General features: G+C 43.2%; 1 protein-coding gene across 1 annotated transcript in view; it reads left to right on the top strand.

The window, feature by feature from the left end:
* Positions 1-4,373: 4,373 nt before the first annotated feature.
* LOC138967169 (uncharacterized) overlaps positions 4,374-18,449 on the top strand; it is a 48,941-nt gene continuing 34,865 nt past the window's right edge. Inside the window, exon 1 of the mRNA XM_070339680.1 lies at positions 4,374-4,580. The gene's annotated coding sequence lies outside the window, so the exon portion shown is untranslated. The remainder of the gene's footprint in view (positions 4,581-18,449) is intronic.

The following is an 18,449-nucleotide window of genomic DNA, read 5'->3' as shown; positions in this document are numbered from 1 at the left end:
TCGACGCCTTCACGGCTGGAGACTGCCAGGAGGGCCTTGCGCCGCTCCGGCGCTTCGGACATGACTTTAGATCTCGTACAAAAAGCACACAGAGACTCAACGAGCTCAGTGTATGCTTCTCATTGGGCTGCCTGTGCTAAATGGTGTGCAGAGAACGATGTCAACCCCGTCTCACCACGTCCCGTTCAAGTTTGTTTGTTTGTTTGCTTAACGCCCAGCCGACCACGAAGGGCCATATCAGGGCGGTGCTGCTTTGACATATAACGTGCGCCACACACAAGACAGAAGTCGCAGCACAGGCTTCATGTCTCACCCAGTCACATTATTCTGACACCGGACCAACCAGTCCTAGCACTAACCCCATAATGCCAGACACCAGGCGGAGCAGCCACTAGATTGCCAATTTTAAAATCTTAGGTATGACCCGGCCGGGGTTCGAACCCACGACCTCCCGATCACGGGGCGGACGCCTTACCACTAGGCCAACCGTGCCGGTGTCCCCCCGTTCAAGTAGCTAACCACCTTTCTTGATTAGCTTCCCAAGGCCGCACTCCTTCTTCGCTTAGAGTTAGACGCTCAGCAATCTCGGCTACGCTAAAACAAATAGCTGGCATGCTAGCGAAGTTGCTCGCACTACCATTTATCGCCTGAACAGACGTGTAGCACAAACAGGAAGAGTCGCTGATCGTCGCCGATCAGGCGCACCGACTATAACAACTCCAAGACAAGATCGGGCCATACGCTCTCCAACCGTTGCAATCCATTCCTGACAGCCGCTGACACCGCGAGAGCAACCTTGGGGCAACATGGAAGACAAGTTAGCAGCCGTACAGTAAGACTAAGACGACCGAGGTCTTGTGATGTCCATGCCTCGCCGTCTGCGACCATGCCTTGCTGCCAAAGGCGGACACACCACATACTGAAAAAAGCATTTTCCAAAAAGACTTCTTGCTTCGAAATGGCAATGTTTAACAGTCACGTAGCGTTTCGCTTTTAATTTCAAAGCAAAATATCGCGTATATCTTTGAATGAAATGTGCGTTTATGCAATTGATTGTTTTACGTTTGTGCACAATTTTGTTGAATTTTCATAAAATAAAAACAAATGGCGATTCTTTTCCTAACTTCTTTCCGTCTGCGGGTGTGGACGGATGCATGTTTCACTTCAACCAGTGCATATGGCGCAAGACGTGCAGACTTCAGGTACCACAGTCGTTTTGGTGCCGCAGGTTGTCCAGCTCGTCGCAGACGTAGAAGACCTTCCGTGTTCTCCTGTTCCTGTTTCAGAAGTTTAAAGACGTTGGGGTGTGTTGCTCCGGTCGTTTTGTTCAGCGAACAATGGAAACATTCCAGTGAGTTGTTTGTCCTTATACTGTCAATGTCCATGTTGTGCTGGTGGTTTCATAAATGCATATGCATACCAGCGCTCATTGGTCTAAAACATATGTAAATATTGTGCAGCAAAGGGAAGCTACCCACGGGAAAATAATCATCGAATATTCTGTTTTCAACCAACGAGCGCTGGTATGCATATTCGGTGCGGATACATGATTTGTCCCCAAAGTGGATTAGCGGCTCGCAAACGAAGATTCGTCCAAATGATGGTTAAAAACAACCTGCAGCGGACGGAAGCTGGAAACTAAAGGCACATAATAGTTCAAACATTCATTCAACTGTATTTATTTGACCTTACACAGACTGTAGGAAGAGGCAGACCGTCTTGAACAATATTTTTCCCCAGGAAGCGACTCCAAGAACACAGAAGACTCGAAGGTGAGTGACAGACCTTGTAGTCTTTCTGTGATAGTAGTAGTCCAGTGGACGATACCTTCCGCCTGTGGTCACACCGAAAACGTGTTCTGGGGGTGACGCGCCAGTCCAGCCGATGCAGCACGGAATCCTCGTGCAGCATGCGATGTCTTCCATGTCTGGGGGAGAGAGAGGTCTGGAGGGTAATGTTCACTCAGTCTCCTCATAGACCATTTATCCTGGACCGCCAACTATCTCTCTCCGCTCTTTCTCTCTATTACGAGGTAGCGGCCTCTCGCATTTAGGAACCTACGCTTACATGGCCGTTCAGAAATCAGGGGGATGTCATATCCGGTGTCGATTGTAAACATGGACGAAGTTGCCGAGGTAAGTTCTGAAAATGCTAAAATAAACTCAGCTAAAGTGCATATAGAACATGTTTTTCGATGAGTTTTGTTAAGTTTAGTTTGGAGTTTTGGAAAATCCAGTTCATTGTCACCTCCCATTGTCACAAATAACTGGAGCGTCCTTTCTTTTCACTGTCTTCGAATCGCTGGCCTTTCAAACCGGACGCTAAGCGCCCCTGAAAGTCGAGCGTCGTAACCTCGAAGGGTCACGTGACGAGTTAGCGGTCCAGGCTATTTGGTCTATGGTCTCTCAGTGTATGAACTTGTCCGACCGGCTTTGTCGGGGTGGACGCACTCGATGACACGGAGAGTGGTGGTTTTTACATTTAGTCAAGTTTTGACTAAATGTTTTAACATAGAGGGGCAATCGAGACGAGGGTCGTGGTGTATGTGTGTCTGTGTGTGTGTGTGTGTGTGTGTAAAGCAATTCAGACTAAACTACTGGACCGATCTTTATGAAATTTGACAGGAGAGTTCCTGGGAATGATATCCCCGGATGCTTTTTTTTCTCGATAATTTGGTCATTAAAAATCGGAAACTTGTCATTAAAATGTGTGTTTTTTTAAACGATCCAAAAACAATTTCATCTTATTCTTCGTCATTTTCTGATTCCAAAAACATATACATATGTTATATTTGGATTACAAACAAGCTCTGAAAATTAAAAATATGAAAATTATGAGTAAACTTAATTGTCCGAAATCGATTTAGAAACAATTTCATCTTAATCCTTGTCGGTCCCTGATTCCAAAAACATATAGATAGGATATGTTTGGATTAAAAACAAACTCAGTACGCTAAAAAGAATAGAGATACAGAAAAGCGTGTTATCCTGCTCAGCGCGACCATTACCGCACTATTCTGACTTGTCGATTTCACTGCCTTTGCCACGAGTGGTGGACTGACGAAACTACGAGTATGCGGTCTTGGTGAAAAAATGCAGTGCGTTCAGTTTTATTCTGTGAGTTGGACAGCTTGACTAAATGTTGTCATTTCGCCTTACGCGACTTGTTTTAAATGACTTTATTTTTATGTGTGTGTGTGTGTGTGTGTGTGTGTGTGTGTGTGTGTGTGTGTGTGTGTGTGTGTGTGTGTGTGTGTGTGTTTTCCCCTGGGATACACACCACAATCTAAACTCACTTTACCATACTATCAGCTAAGGATCCGTAAACAAAGCCTGTCTCAACGCGACTTTAGCAGGCAACCGCGCCTGCTTTGTCATCCAGTTCATCTAATTAATAAATCACATTCTTACAAATCACTGATCTTCTCAAAGAGACACAGTCATGACTCCACAGAAAGTTCCAGTCCACAGGCGTTTCATGTGCATCCAAAAAACCGGCACTGCAACTGAGGACCCTCTCGTTGATGACGTTATGATAATATACTGTTATTGTCGCATTGATTTGTGTGTGTGCCGTGTATGCATACGAAGACAAATGTGCTTTACTCAGTCAACAGTTATATAAATCCGACGTGTGTATGTGTGCAGATTGGCGTAAAGGTGCGACTAACTTAATGTGTTTGTCCGTTGCTCTCTCTCTCTCTCTCTCTCTCTCTCTCTCTCTCTCTCTCTCTCTCTCTCTCTCTCTCTCTCTCTCTCTCTCTCTCTCTCTCTCTCTCTCCTCCATCTACACTAGAGAACTTTGGGAAATGGCAAGTTGACAAATTGCGGTTCTTAACTTCGAACGATGTCGCTGCTCAGAAAGAACCTTGACTCCACCGTACAGCGCAATTTCTCTCTCTATCATCAGCAGCAGCAGCAGCAGCAGCAGCATCATGACCGCAAAGAACCGCAAGAGCTCCAAGGTAGACAGATATCCATAAAGCTGGTGCCACGAAAGACAACTGACTCCAATGATGACTAGATGTATATAGTGTTAATCACAGACATTGTTATCTCCCTTGCATTGCGGAGACTCACGATTGTCTTGGCAAAGCGCACAGTCGCCTCAGATTCCAATACGTATTTATATATATACAGGTATGTATACCAGTAGTGAGCTTTATCTGGGAGATCTTATCTCAAAGCAAACTCAATTTGCACCCAAAGATACCTAGACGATAAATAAATGTGGAACATACCTAATCCACAGTTCATGCGCCTGTCACAGTACCTCACCTTCAGTCATACGATGACACGATAACAAGAGACCGAATTTCACAGGGGGACTAATCACCGAAGCACCGCCAGGACAGTCGAGTTCCTGAGGAGGTAAAATCTAATGGGATTTCTTAGCACCTGTATAAGTGCAGTGGTGTTAGCGGCACACGACAGAACACACGCTGTTTCGCTGAGCGTGTTTAATACACAAGTTTGGCTCAGTATTTAGGACTGGTTATATACAAACGCCTCTGGATTTGTGTGTGTATATCATTCTGTGGCAGAGATCATGTAACTGTGAGAGAGAATTCCGTGTTTTTTGTAAGTATACCTGTTTATTTTATCAGAGGATTGTGTGCCGTTTGTCACTTTGTGGTGTCTTGTGATCATGTCCACCGTTTAATTTCGTTGCTATTATGTTTTTACGCTCGTTCTTCTACTATCAACAAACCTTGTTATGTTGTTAGATTTACCTCCTACGTTGGCTGCAACGTGCAACCGTGAGAGCGTGTGCCGTTGCCGGTTAGGTTTGATCGACCCCGTTGTTGTTATCAAGAAATGGGACGTTTGAGTCGTTTCGTTTCAATAAACCAACACATTCGCGGCTTCAGCATTATAAGTCTTACAACGTGTCCTGTATCTTTCTGTTGATCAAAGAGCTTGTTCGATCGGCGATCGTTCACTCTGTCTGTCACAAACCTGAATATTTTAACTTAGGTCTTGATGATCCAAGATTTCGCTACCGATACACAGAGTGGTTTTTTTGGTGTTTTTGTGTGTGTGACAGTGATGTTCTGTCACACTCACGGTCTTTGGACACGGAATTCCACGGTAAATCAGTCAGCCGTGTCAACGCGCCAGACCTGTCAGGGTCGGGTCTTTGTCACTGTCAACTTACGGAATGATAATTATTGTAAAGAATGGATCGACTGTGGTGTGTTGTGGGGTTATATTATGTGGCAGGGTAGCTGATGCTTTTGCTCTATAATTGCTGTCTTTGAGTAAAATGCTTGGGTTTGAGAGGGAGGTGTGTGTGTGTGTGTGTGTGTGTGTGTGTGTGTGTGTGTGTGTGTGTGTGCGTGTGCCCCGGTGTGTGTGTGTGCCCAGTGTGCGCGTGTGTGTGTGTGTGAATTAGTGTGTGTGTATGTAGTGTGTGTGTGTGTGTGCCCCGGTGTGGGTGTGTCAGTGTGTGTGCGCGCGCGCGTGTGTGAATTAGTGTGTATGTAGTGACGGTGTGTGTGTGTGTGTGTGTGTGTGTGTATGTAGTGTATGTGTTTGTGTGTGTGTGTGTGTGAGAGAGAGAGAGAGAGAGAGAGAGAGAGAGAGAGAGAGAGAGAGAGAGAGAGAGAGAGAGATCCGCTTTGTGGGAAACGGATGTTTCAGAGACACACAATTATTGTTGTTGCATATATACCTGGCCTATTGTAGTGTGCATGCCTGCACTAACGACCCAAAAGATAACAACGGAGCCTAACTACACAGGCAGAATACAGCACACGTTATCTTAAAACTTGCTGGGAATTTATTTATTGTTCTCCTCTGTTGCAGGTGCGTCATTTGAAAGCAAATTGTATGATCCATTAATTTGATTGCATTTTGTCTTATTACCCAGTGAACCAAGCCTGCTTTAGCAACTTCAAGTTAAGCCACAAGCGTCTCACAAAAATCATCAAAGAGGGGGGAGGTGGATTCATGCAATAATTGTAAAGGTGTTACAAAGGACCCACTTAGCATAGTTCTGATACTTTGACGTATTTCGTTCATCTTACTGAACACTATATTGTATGCTTATTCATGACCAACCTAAAATGTCTGCATAACTGACTGGTTGACGTCATTGTAGACGAAAGACCTCAGTGCACGGCCAATGCCTGAATGAAAGTCTTTGAATGCGTTTTATTGTGAAGAGACGGGTTTTGAACGCTGCAGAATGAAGAAAGCGGTGCGCGGGTCAATATGCTAGATAGGTTAAAATTGCGACTTTGAATATCAACGGTAACGGTCTGACGTCAAAGCGTGTGTATGGTGGGGGTGGGGGGTGGGGGGGTGGGGGGGGGGGGTGTAGGAGATGGGGGGACAATCCGAATCATGATCTTACAGCTCTTAAAAGCAGCACCTCTGCAGATATTTTTGACCGCATATTTTTATGTTGTTGTTGTTGTTGTTATTGTTGTTGTTGTTGTTGTTAGTGTTGCTGGCGGTGGGGGTGGGGGTGTTTGATGTGGAGGTGGCGTGCATATATATGCGTATGTGCTAGTATGCATACTAGCGTTCGTATGTGTGTGTGTGTGTGTGTGTGTGTGTGTGTGTGTGTGTGTGTGTGTGTGTGTGTGTGTGTGCGTGCGTGTGCGTGACTGTCAGTCTGTCTGTCTGTCTGTCGGTGTTGATGTCTGTGTGTGTTCTTTCTTTCTTTTTCTTTCCTTTCTTCAATCTTTCTGCCTCTCATTCTTTATATATTAGTCGAAGAAGATAAGCACCCACAGCACGTCGTCCTATAATCGGTTACTGTCAGGAGTTTTCGTTCGTGATGTGGCACGATTTTATCGTCCCTGGTCATCTGCACGCGCTTCCTGTGGCGGAAGCGTCAACACTTGGATCAATCAGAGAGTGTTGACAAGAGAAAGAAGAGAAAATGCCCCACACATTCTTGGAGGCATTGATCTGTTTCTCGCCACACTTGTACAGGGGACCCCCCCCCCCCCCCCCCTTTAAGACCTCAACAAATCTGAGAAAATCGGGTCTTAAAAACTGAGGAGGGAGTCTTAAAATGGCTGTAATTTGACAGAGGTTATGAACAGAATGTCTGAGAAAACAAGGTCTTAAAAGGGAGGGAGTCTTAAATTGCGGGGGGGGGGGGGAGTCTTTAAAGGGAGGTTCCACTATACATGCTTTGTTGCAGCGTTGGTCGTATGGTGTTGTGGGGATGTTAGGTTAGAGACAGAGCGTCACAAACTATTGGCTGGAGGTATCGTAAATCATAGTTTTCTTTGACAATTTGTAATCAGTTAAAGTGTGTTTGTGAGAGGAGAGAATTCCACAAGCTCTTGGAGGCATTGATCAATCTCTGCACTGGTCGTGTCCATCCTGAACTCAGGTCAAAATGAGTTCGGCTCATTATTCTCTCCCTGACAGGATGCCTTGAGTTTCCTTGTCTGGCAAGGAAACCGATTTTTACACCCCCGGTATAGGGGTGTGTATAGGTTTCACTCGATGTTTTTGTTTGTTTGTGTGTTTGTTTGTGTGTTTGTTTGTGTTCGCAAGTAGATCTCAAGAATGAACGGACCGATCGTCACCAAACTTGGTGAACAGGTTCTATACATTCCTGAGACGGTCCTTACAAAAATTGGGACCAGTCAAACACACGGTTAGGGAGTTATTGGTGGATTTTGGGTTTTTTTTGGGATCAACTACGGCATAACTCTTCCTTATCTTCTCCATGTTTTCAGCGTTTACCTCCCTTCCTTCGTATGGTGCACTGTAGCATGAGGGGGGGCATCTTCGGATATTCCCGGCGTTCTGTTACTATTTTTAGAAGGTCACCGCAGTGTCCAGAACGTAAATTGGACCCGTAAATTATCCTCACTGTAAAAGTGCAAAGGTCGAATCAATTTATAGCCACGCGAAAAATACACTCTCATCTATCTCTATATATTTATACAATAGATATAGATATATATATACGGCTTCTCTGTGTGTGTGTGTTTGAGTGTGTCTGTAGAAAACACCTGTGTATTGCACAGTTCTGTTTGTGATGTGGTACCTAGGGCGTCGTCGACAAGTATGGGACTCGACATGATATGATCAGGAATGGCATTATGGCCCCTGAATCATGTTCGTGCTGTTCCCATTCCACGAGTCTGGAAGGGACCGAAGCTTGACGGGTCCATGGTTCGAAGCCGGCGTACAGTGCGCCACTCAAGCCGGGTATTCGGCTCTACTTGCTACCCGGCGAAGCGGCAGATACACCCCGGACAAAATCTGGTCGATGAGATATTTCAATACCTGCTCTCAGCGCGCAGCGCAAACAGATTTTTTTTCGGGATCTTTTGTTTTCTGCATGCGGTCAGTAGGTGTTACAGAAAGAGTTATATTGATTTGTCTTTTTCTCCGCCTGTCTCTTTGTCCACTCAATCAACTTATTTTAACCACACTTGTTAGCAGTGCCTTCTCAGTTGGTGGCAGTGAGAATGGTAAGGACGGGGGTGTTTTTCCTACCTCGGAGGAATTTCTTGTTGTACATATTTAGAGCTTTTTACATTTAGTCAAGTTTTGACTAAATGTTTTGACATAGAGGGGGAATCGAGACGAGGGTCGTGGTGTATGTGTGTGTGTGTGTGTGTGTGTGTGTGTGTATGTGTGTGTGTGTGTGTGTGTGTGTGTGTGTGTGTGTGTCTGTTTGTGTGTGTGTGTAGAGCGATTCAAACTAAACTACTGGACCGATCTTTATGAAATTTGACAGGAGAGTTCCTGGGAATGATATCCCCGGAGTTTTTTTTCTTTTTTCGATAAATATCTTTGATGACGTCATGTCCGGCTTTTTGTAAAAGTTGAGGCGGCACTGTCACACCCTCATTTTTCAATCAAATTGATTGAAATTTTGGCAAAGCAATCTTCGACAAAGGTCGGACTTTGGTATTGCATTTCAGCTTGGTGGCTTAAAAAATAATTAATGAATTTGGTCATTAAAAATCGGAAACTTGTCATTAAAATTTTTTTTTTTAAACGATCCAAATACAATTGCATTTTATTCTTCGTCATTTTCTGATTCCAAAAACATATACATATGTTATATTTGAATTACAAACAAGCTCTGAAAATTAAAAATATGAAAATTATGATTAAAATTAATTGTCCGAAATCGATTTAGAAACAATTTCATCTTATTCCTTGTCGGTCCCTGATTCCAAAAACATATACATATGATATGTTTGGATTAAAAACAAACTCAGTACGCTAAAAAGAATAGAGATACAGAAAAGCGTGTTATCCTACTTAGCGCGACCATTACCGCACTATTTGGCTTGTCGATTTCACTGCCTTTGCCACAAGCGGTGGACTGACGAAACTACGAGTATGCGGTCATGGTGAAAAAATGCAGTGCGTTCAGTTTCATTCTGTGAGTTGGACAGCTTGACTAAATGTTGTTATTTCGCCTTACGCGACTTGTTGTAATGTATTATTGATATAAGCAGATTCGCGATCGTCGATAATGATTTTTCATGGTGTTTTGTAATTTTTAAATTACAAAGGAATTGATATGTAAGACAGTTTCAAGCGAGCTATGTTTCGCGGTTGTATTTACTGTGCAAACAACTCAAAATATGGCAAAAGTGTCACGTGATAATCAACCGTTTGGTTTCGGCACTCTTTGGAGCAGACGATTTTTTCTGTATTAACCAGTTGACAGTGATGAAACCATATATTACGGTCTCCTTCCGGCAGCAGTCCCAAAATGTCGACTTGTTTTGACCTTAGAACGATGTCTTTATCATAACTGTGAAGAACAGAACGGAGATCACTGTCGAAGTCGGCCAATCTGCAATCATTTTCGTCTCGCGAACACTGATCTCAAATTTAGATCAATGCTCTTTTGTACCGCTGATCGCATGTTGTTGGGTTTTTTCGTTTTTACATTTAGTCAAGTTTTGACTAAATGTTTTAACATCGAGGGGGAATCGAAACGAGGGTCGTGGTGTATGTGTGTGCGTGCGTGTGTGCGTGCGTGTAGAGCGATTCAGACCAAACTACTGGACCGATCTTTATGAAATTTTACATGAGAGTTCCTGGGTATGATATCCCCGAACGTTTTTTTCCTTTTTTTGATAAATGTCTTTGATGACGTCATATCCGGCTTTTCGTGAAAGTTGAGGCGGCACTGTCACGCTCTCATTTTTCAACCAAATTGGTTGAAATTTTGGTCAAGTAATCTTCGACGAAGCCCGGACTTCGGTATTGCATTTCAGCTTGGTGGCTTAAAAATTAATTAATGACTTTGGTCATTAAAAATCTGAAAATTGTAAAAAAAAATATTTTTTTCTAAAACGATCCAAATTTACATTCATCTTATTCTCCATCATTTGCTGATTCCAAAAACATATAAATATGTTATATTCGGATTAAAAACAAGCTCTGAAAATTAAATATATAAACATTATTATCAAAATTAAATTTTTGAAATCAATTTAAAAACACTTTCATCTTATTCCTTGTCGGTTCCTGATTCCAAAAACATATAGATATGATATGTTTGGATTAAAAACACGCTCAGAAAGTTAAAACAAAGAGAGGTACAGAAAAGCGTGCTATCCTTCTCAGCGCAAGTACTACCCCGCTCTTCCTGTCAATTTCACTGCCTTTGCCGTGCGCGGTGGACTGACGATGCTACGAGTATACGGTCTTGCTGCGTTGCATTGCTTTCAGTTTCATTCTGTGAGTTCGACAGCTACTTGACTAAATGTTGTATTTTCACCTTACGCGACTTGTTCTTTCTTTTCGGGAGGAGGGGGGGGGGGGGGGGGGGGTAGAAAGAGAATTCTACACAATCTAGCAAGGGAAGGCATCGCACATTTTCTTTTTTGTTGAACACTTGTATCAGTCTCATCACAGGGCAGTAGGCTGATGTCATAGGACAGCAAAGGCCCACAAACTCGTATCGTAAAATGTTCCCAAAACTTCACAATGTGTCCATGAGAGAAAGAAGGGGGGAAATAAAGGGGTGTGTGTGTGTACAATTTTCTATACACTTCGATCAGTTACACTGTGCTGACGAGAGAACGTGGACAGAAGAACTCCACAACCTCATGCATATATCGCATGGGTGAGGTGTTGGTCTGCCCAACTGTCTCTGCCATGCCCACGATGTCCACTTGCACTGTTGACCGCAAGGTAGAGGCGAGAAGAATGTCACAAACAATTGCCGTGGAAGGCACTTAAACTGCCTTGAACATTTCTATCGCTCACAGTGTGTTGACTAAAGAGAGAGGAGGAAAATCCACAAAGTCGTGAAGGTATCGATTTCCTAACTCCGCACAGTCCCAATGCCATGAACAGTCGATCTTGTTAGAGGGTTTTATAGTCGATCTTGTTATCTGAGGGTTTTACCGTCGATCTTGTTGGAGGGTTTTACAGTCGATCTTGTTAGAGAGTTTTTACTGTCGACCTTGTTAGAGGGTTTTACCGTCGACCTTGTTAGAGGGTTTTACAGTCGATCTTGTTAGCGAGTTTTTACCGTCGACCTTGTTAGAGGGTTTTACAGTCGATCTTGTTAGCGAGTTTTTACCGTCGACCTTGTTAGAGGGTTTTACAGTCGATCTTGTTAGAGGGTTTTACCGTTGATCTTGTTAGAGGGTTTTACCGTCGACCTTGTTAGAGGGTTTTACAGTCGATCTTGTTAGCGAGTTTTTACCGTCGATCTTGTTAGAGGGTTTTATAGTCGATCTTGTTATCTGAGGGTTTTACCGTCGATCTTGTTGGAGGGTTTTACAGTCGATCTTGTTAGAGAGTTTTTACCGTCGACCTTGTTAGAGGGTTTTACAGTCGATCTTGTAAGAGGGTTTTACAGTCGATCTTGTTAGAGGGTTTTACAGTCGATCTTGTTAGAGGGTTTTACAGTCGATCTTGTTAGAGGGTTTTACAGTCGATCTTGTTAGAGGGTTTTACAGTCGATCTTGTTAGAGGGTTTTACAGTCGATCTTGTTAGAGGGTTTTACAGTCGATCTTGTTAAAGGGTTTTACAGTCGATCTTCTCAGAGGGTTTTACAGTCGATCTTGTTAGAGGGTTTTACCGTCGATCTTGTTAGAGGGTTTTACAGTCGATCTTGTTAGAGGGTTTTACCGTCGACCTTGTTAGAGGGTTTTACCGTCGATCTTGTTAGAGGGTTTTACAGTCGATCTTGTTAGAGGGTTTTACAGTCGATCTTGTTAGAGGGTTTTACAGTCGATCTTGTTAGAGGGTTTTACAGTCGATCTTGTTAGAGGGTTTTACAGTCGATCTTGTTAGAGGGATTTACAGTCGATTTTGTTAGAGGGTTTTACAGTCGATCTTGTTAAAGGGTTTTACAGTCGATCTTCTTAGAGGGTATCTGTGGAGAGATAGACTAGAACAAAAGACATGTTTGAACCCTCGGTGGAAGGCATATTTGTATGTATTTTATTTCTGTTACCACTTACCGTGTGTTGGTGTGGAAAAGTAAACTAACAGAGAACTTTGGCAGCTCTTAGAGATGTAGATCTACCTTCCACTGATGTCATTCTCAGTTGTTATGCTGATCACAAGTTGTAACTGGGTGACAGACTAAACGAAACAAAGCTGGGGGTATCGTACAATCCTCCAAAACACTTCGATCAATCACAATGTGTAGATAACACAAAAGAACACTTGACAAACTCCAAGAGACACAGGTTGTCGCAGTGGTGCTGGGGGAAGGGGGGAGGGGTGACGGTAGAGCAAAGAGTGTCAAATACTCGAGCAGGGATCGAGGCATCGTGAACATCATTAAACGCTAAGTGTTCACCACAGAGAGAGAGAGAGAGAGAGAGAGAGAGAGAGAGAGAGTGAGAGAGAGAGAGATAAAGAGAGAGAGAGAGTTAAAAAAAATGCTTGGATGTGTGTGTGTGTGTGAGTGTGTGTGTGTGTGTGTGTGTGTGTGTGAGAGAGAGAAATAGAGTGTGTGTGTGTGTGTGCAGGTGTGTGTGTGTAATTATGTGTTTGTGTGTGTGTGTGTGTGCGCGCGCGCGTTCGTGAGTGTGTGTGTTAGTGTGTGTGTGTTAGTGTGTGTGTTAGTGTGTGTGTTAGTGTGTGTGTTTGTGTGTGTGTGTGTGTGTGTTCTAGTGTACGTGTGTGTGTGTTCTAGTGTGTGTATGTGTGTGGTGTGTGTGTGTGTGTGTGTGTGTGTTCTAGTGTGTGTGTGTGTGTGTGTGTGTGTATGTGTGTGTGTGCGCCCGTGCATGTGTCCCTCTTTCCTTCCTTCCTTGTTCGTTCGTTCGTTTGTGTTAGCATTGAAGATATTTCTTGGAGGAAGTAACTTTACTAATCATTGAAGGCATTCATTTTCAACCCTTCTTCCCGTTAGCTGTAGCGTTCTCCTGACAGGAAAGCTGTTCTATGAGTTATGGTCCAGGCAAAAACTCGGCACGCTCTCTGTTTGTAGACTCAACAGATAAAGGTCTACCAGTACGTGAGTGATGTATGATGACTATCACTGGCAAGTACCTCACCACAGATGCTACTGCCAAACTGGTCACTTCCACCATTCTCTCACGTCTTGACTATTGTAACTCTCTCTTGGCGGGTCTTCCCTCTTCTTCTACCTCTCGTCTCCAACGCATTCAAAATAACTCTGCCCGTCTTGTCTTACGAAAGAAAAAGAGAGACCATATCACCCCCCTCCTAAATCAGCTCCACTGGTTGCCCGTTCCTGCAAAATCAACACTCTCACCTACAAATGCCTCCATGGTCTCGCCCCTGCCTATCTCTCTGACTCTCTCTCTCTCTCTATGTCCCTTCACGAGCACTCAGATCATCTGCCGACTCCCTTAAGCTCAACATCCCCCACACCAATCTCAAAACAGCAGGTCAACGCTCATTTTCTTTCCAAGCACCTAGCCAATGGAACACACTACCTCTCCCCCTTCGTCAACAACAGTCCCTCGAATCATTCAAATCTGCACTCAAGACATTCTTTTTTTCTCCAAATAATCCATGCATTCTACACTGCCCACCCCCACCCCACCCTGAATAACGTACATATTTAATGGTTGATGGTGTGTGTGTGTTTGTGACTTTAAGTCTCCGTGTGTGTGAATGAGTGTATATGCGCCTTGAGTCGCCTGTTGGTGAGATATGTGCGCGTTACAAATATTCGTATTATTATTATTATTATTATTATTATTAAAAGGTCATAAAACTCATATCGGATATTTATCGTGTTAATAGGATCTTGAGGCATGTCATTCGATTGGAATTGTAGTGTGAACAGGCAAGAACAAGTGTGCATGCACCACGGCCTGTATGCTATCTCGGAACATGTCACCAGGTCAAGTCTGCGCTTTTATCACTTTGTACTCCTCCGAAAGCGGCGTATGGCTGCCTAGTAGATGGCGGGGTAAAAACTGTCATACACGTAAAACTCCACTCGTGCAAAAACACGAGTGTGACGAGGGAGTTTCAGCCCACGAACGCAGAAGAAGAAGAAGATCACTTTGTACACTTCAAACTGAAGTGTTCTACATTTGAACACACTTTTTGCAACTAGTTGTGAACACTGTGTCATTCTACCAGCAAAAGTAGCACACGTGGTAAACACTTTAATTAAAGCGTTTACCATGTGTTGTACTTTTTCCAGGAGAATGATATAGTTCGTCTCACAGTGTTCACAACTGCATGGTTGCATAAAATGTGTTCAAAAGTGGAATACTTCAGTTTACAGTGTCACAAGGATGATTTATGGGCCTGGTCCAGCGGTCTGTTGCAGAGGAGAGACCGCCTCTTCAGTCGTAGTCTTGATGGACAATTAATGAAATTGCAAATTGTGTCTTTTATCTATAGTTGTTGATTGGGATCATTGAAGGACTACACGATCATGCAATTTACTGTTCCTGTATTGGATGCTGCCCCGGCCGCTTTTATTTGTAGCAAATTCGAATTAGAGAAATGCTGTAGATATGTAAATGGTTATGCGTTCTATGGTGTAAGTTACTGATTCCAGAAGCCCGGAAGACTGTGCAGAAAGATGTGACGACTGTCCTTTCCCACATGTTATCTACATCCGCCAGAGAAATCTTAGGTGTTCTCATGTGTAGATATCCGCATGTATACCAGCCGAAGTGCGGGTTATCTCCATGTATACATACGTGGAATATCTACCTGTATATATCTAGTTAAGTAGCCCCATGTAAACACACTGCCACTTGAAATCCTGGATCCGCATTGCATGTATTTTTGAGGACAGTTTACATGTACGATCTGAAGCGTATCTCATACAGCAACGTTAGAGATGTGTCAACTGTCATATCCATTTGATTTATTGTCTGTTAATAGAGCTTTTTTTATGCCAGTGGAATAAAACAGCTACTGTACGTAGTGCGTATGTGGGAAATCACTGTTGGCACGTGAAGCGGACTGAAAGTATGTGTGTGGGCCAAAGGGGATGAGCTGACAATTGGTTTAAACAGAATTGTATTAAAAATACATGACATGAAATAATTAAAAATATGCGTGCGACAAGGACACGAACTCAAGCAAAAGCTTATTTTACGTGACAAAGAAACTGGACAACATTACACAAATCTTCATGATGAGACGAAAAACCGAGGTCCCTTCGTGTACACTACATTGGGGTGTGCACGTTAAAGATCCCACGATTGACAAAAGGGTCTTTCCTGGCAAAATTGTATAGGCATAGATAAAAATGTCCACCAAATACCCGTTTGACTTGGAATAATAGGCCGTGAAAGGTGAATGTTCGCCTAATAGGCTTGAAGTTTGCTGGTCGATGTGAATGCGTTATATATTCTGTGTAAAAAATGTCTGTTTGTCTGTCTGTCTGTAAAAAATTCCATTTCAAACGGCAGAAATTAATATGTAAAGCGCGGAGAGCACAGTTGTGGTTCGCGCTATATAAGCTCCCCATAATAATGATAATAATGGTGGGCATGACAATAATAAACCAGGAGAACAAATCGCGGTGGTGGGGATGAAGGTGGGGGGAGATGGGAACTAAATCAAAACGGAGGAATCAACAGGGGAAAAAGGGGGAAGAACAGACAGGCAACCAAAGAGAAAGACTTAACTAGGACGAATACGCGAGAGAAAGAGAAAAGCATTTCTGAGAGATGAAACATGAATATTCATGTAGATATACTTTTGTTTTTTTTTTTATATTTAGTCAAGTTTTGACTAAATATTTTAACATCGAGGGGGAATCGAAACGAGGGTCGTGGTGTATGTGCGTGTGTGTGTGTGTGTGTGTGTGTGTGTGTGTGTGTGTGTGTGTGTGTGTGTGTGTGTGTGTAGAGCGATTCAGACTAAACTACTGGACCGATCTTTATGAAATTTGACATGAGAGTTCCTGGGTATGAAATCCCCGAACGTTTTTTTCATTTTTTTCATAAATGTCTTTGATGACGTCATATCCGGCTTTTCGTGAAAGTTGAGGCGGCACTGTCACGCCCTCATTTTTCAACCAAATTGGTTCAAATTTTGGTCAGGTAATCTTCGACGAAGCCCGGACTTCGGTATTGCATTTCAGCTTGGTGGCTTAAAAATTAATTAATGACTTTGGTCATTAAAAATCTGAACATTGTAAAAGAAAATAAAAATTTATAAAACGATCCAAATTTACGTTTATCTTATTCTCCATCATTTTCTGATTCCAAAAACATATAAATATGTTATATTCGGATTAAAAACAAGCTCTGAAAATTAAATATATAAAAATCATTATCAAAATTAAATTGTCCAAATCAATTTAAAAACACTTTCATCTTATTCCTTGTCGGTTCCTGATTCCAAAAACATATAGATATGATATGTTTGAATTAAAAACACGCTCAGAAAGTTAAAACAAAGAGAGGTACAGAAAAGCGTGCTATCCTTCTTAGCGCAACTACTACCCCGCTCTTCTTGTCAATTTCACTGCCTTTGCCATGAGCGGTGGACTGACGATGCTACGAGTATACGGTCTTGCTGAAAAATGGCATTGCGTTCAGTTTCATTCTGTGAGTTCGACAGCTACTTGACTAAATATTGTATTTTCGCCTTACGCGACTTGTTTTCTTTTATAGCTGACATTTTGCATATCATCGCATACATTGTACTACGTGTACTGGTTATCCATTAATCCACAATTAATTTCCCGTGTCGATGCCAATGTCTGTGCCTATGTCCATGTCTCTTTGTCGTGCCTGTGTCTGTGTATGTCTGTGGCCATGGTTATTTCTTCGTCTATGTCTGTGGCCATGGTTATTTCTTCGTCTATGTCTGTGGCCATGGTTATTTCTTCGTCTATGTCTGTGGCCATGGTTATTTCTTCGTCTATGTCTGTGTATACTGACGTTCATGGATACAGTTGTGTGTGTGTGTGTGTGTGTGTGTGTGTGTGTGTGCGTGTGTACGTGGTGTGTGTGTGTGTGTATGTGTGTGTGTGTGTGCGTGTGTGAGTGTGTGTGTGAGTGTGTGTGTGTGTGTGTGTGAGTACCTACGTACGCGCGTGCGTGCGTGCGTACGTGAGTGACTGGGTGAGTGTGGGTGTTCGACCAAGTATCTGCAAAAATCACCGCCCAAAGTGCATGCAGCGAAGAAATCTCAATGTGTACGCATAAGTGAAAAATATCTATACATGCTTTAAAAGTAATAGCGTATCTCTTCAAAGCCTGCCAACACGCCGTGTCTGGTTAATTACGTACATTCATGTCTGTAGCACAGTGACAGTTTGACGTAACAGATCTGTGGAGTGTCTCATACATATCACCTGCTGCTTATTTTGATAGGTATACCCGGTATCTGCATACCCGACGTGGCCTCTTGTTCCGGGTGGCTTGTCCCCCCCAGCTGAGCGTTGCGAGGAACACGCCCAAAAACACCCGGCACAGGTGCTTGGAGCCGACATTGCGTGGCACTATATTAAGAGGTTGCTGAGATTTGTTTTGTTTTTTTCCGCAAAATTGTCGAAAAAGCCATATAAGTGTCGGCACTTTTCTAAAGTTTTCAGCAGGACTTGGGCTTTTCCCCAATCGTGAGAAAGTTCGGCGATTCTGCTGAAATGCCGGTAACATTTTCGGCGAAAACGTTTCGGCAGGCCTTGGTTTCACGTGCACTTTTCTCCCATTGTCAAAAAGTTCGGCAATTCTGCCGAAATGACGGCAGCGTTTCGCCGACTGCCGATTGCTAACCACTTTCCTGTTTTAACGATTTGCAGTTTTAAAACCGACGGGAATCTATCGATTGGCTGTGCATATTCATTTGTTTTGTTTTCTTTGAAGGAAAAATCAAGTGACTGTGTTTGTGTGGATTGTATACGTTCACAATGTTTCGGTCTTTTGTGTCATAGAGTCAGTCTCGTCAGTAAAGCCACACGCCTGCGGCGGCCGTTCAGTAGGCTTAATATTTCTGCGAAAGAAAGAGAGAGAAACACACAGAAATCAGTCTCCAAAGGATTCGTCAAACGAGAGGTTGCGAGTTCGACCCTGGGT

This window comes from Littorina saxatilis, linkage group LG5, assembly GCF_037325665.1.
Source record: "Littorina saxatilis isolate snail1 linkage group LG5, US_GU_Lsax_2.0, whole genome shotgun sequence".
NCBI lineage: Eukaryota > Metazoa > Mollusca > Gastropoda > Littorinimorpha > Littorinidae > Littorina > Littorina saxatilis.
The sequence above is the reverse complement of the archived record's forward strand: the minus strand, read 5'-3'. Positions and strand labels throughout refer to the sequence as shown.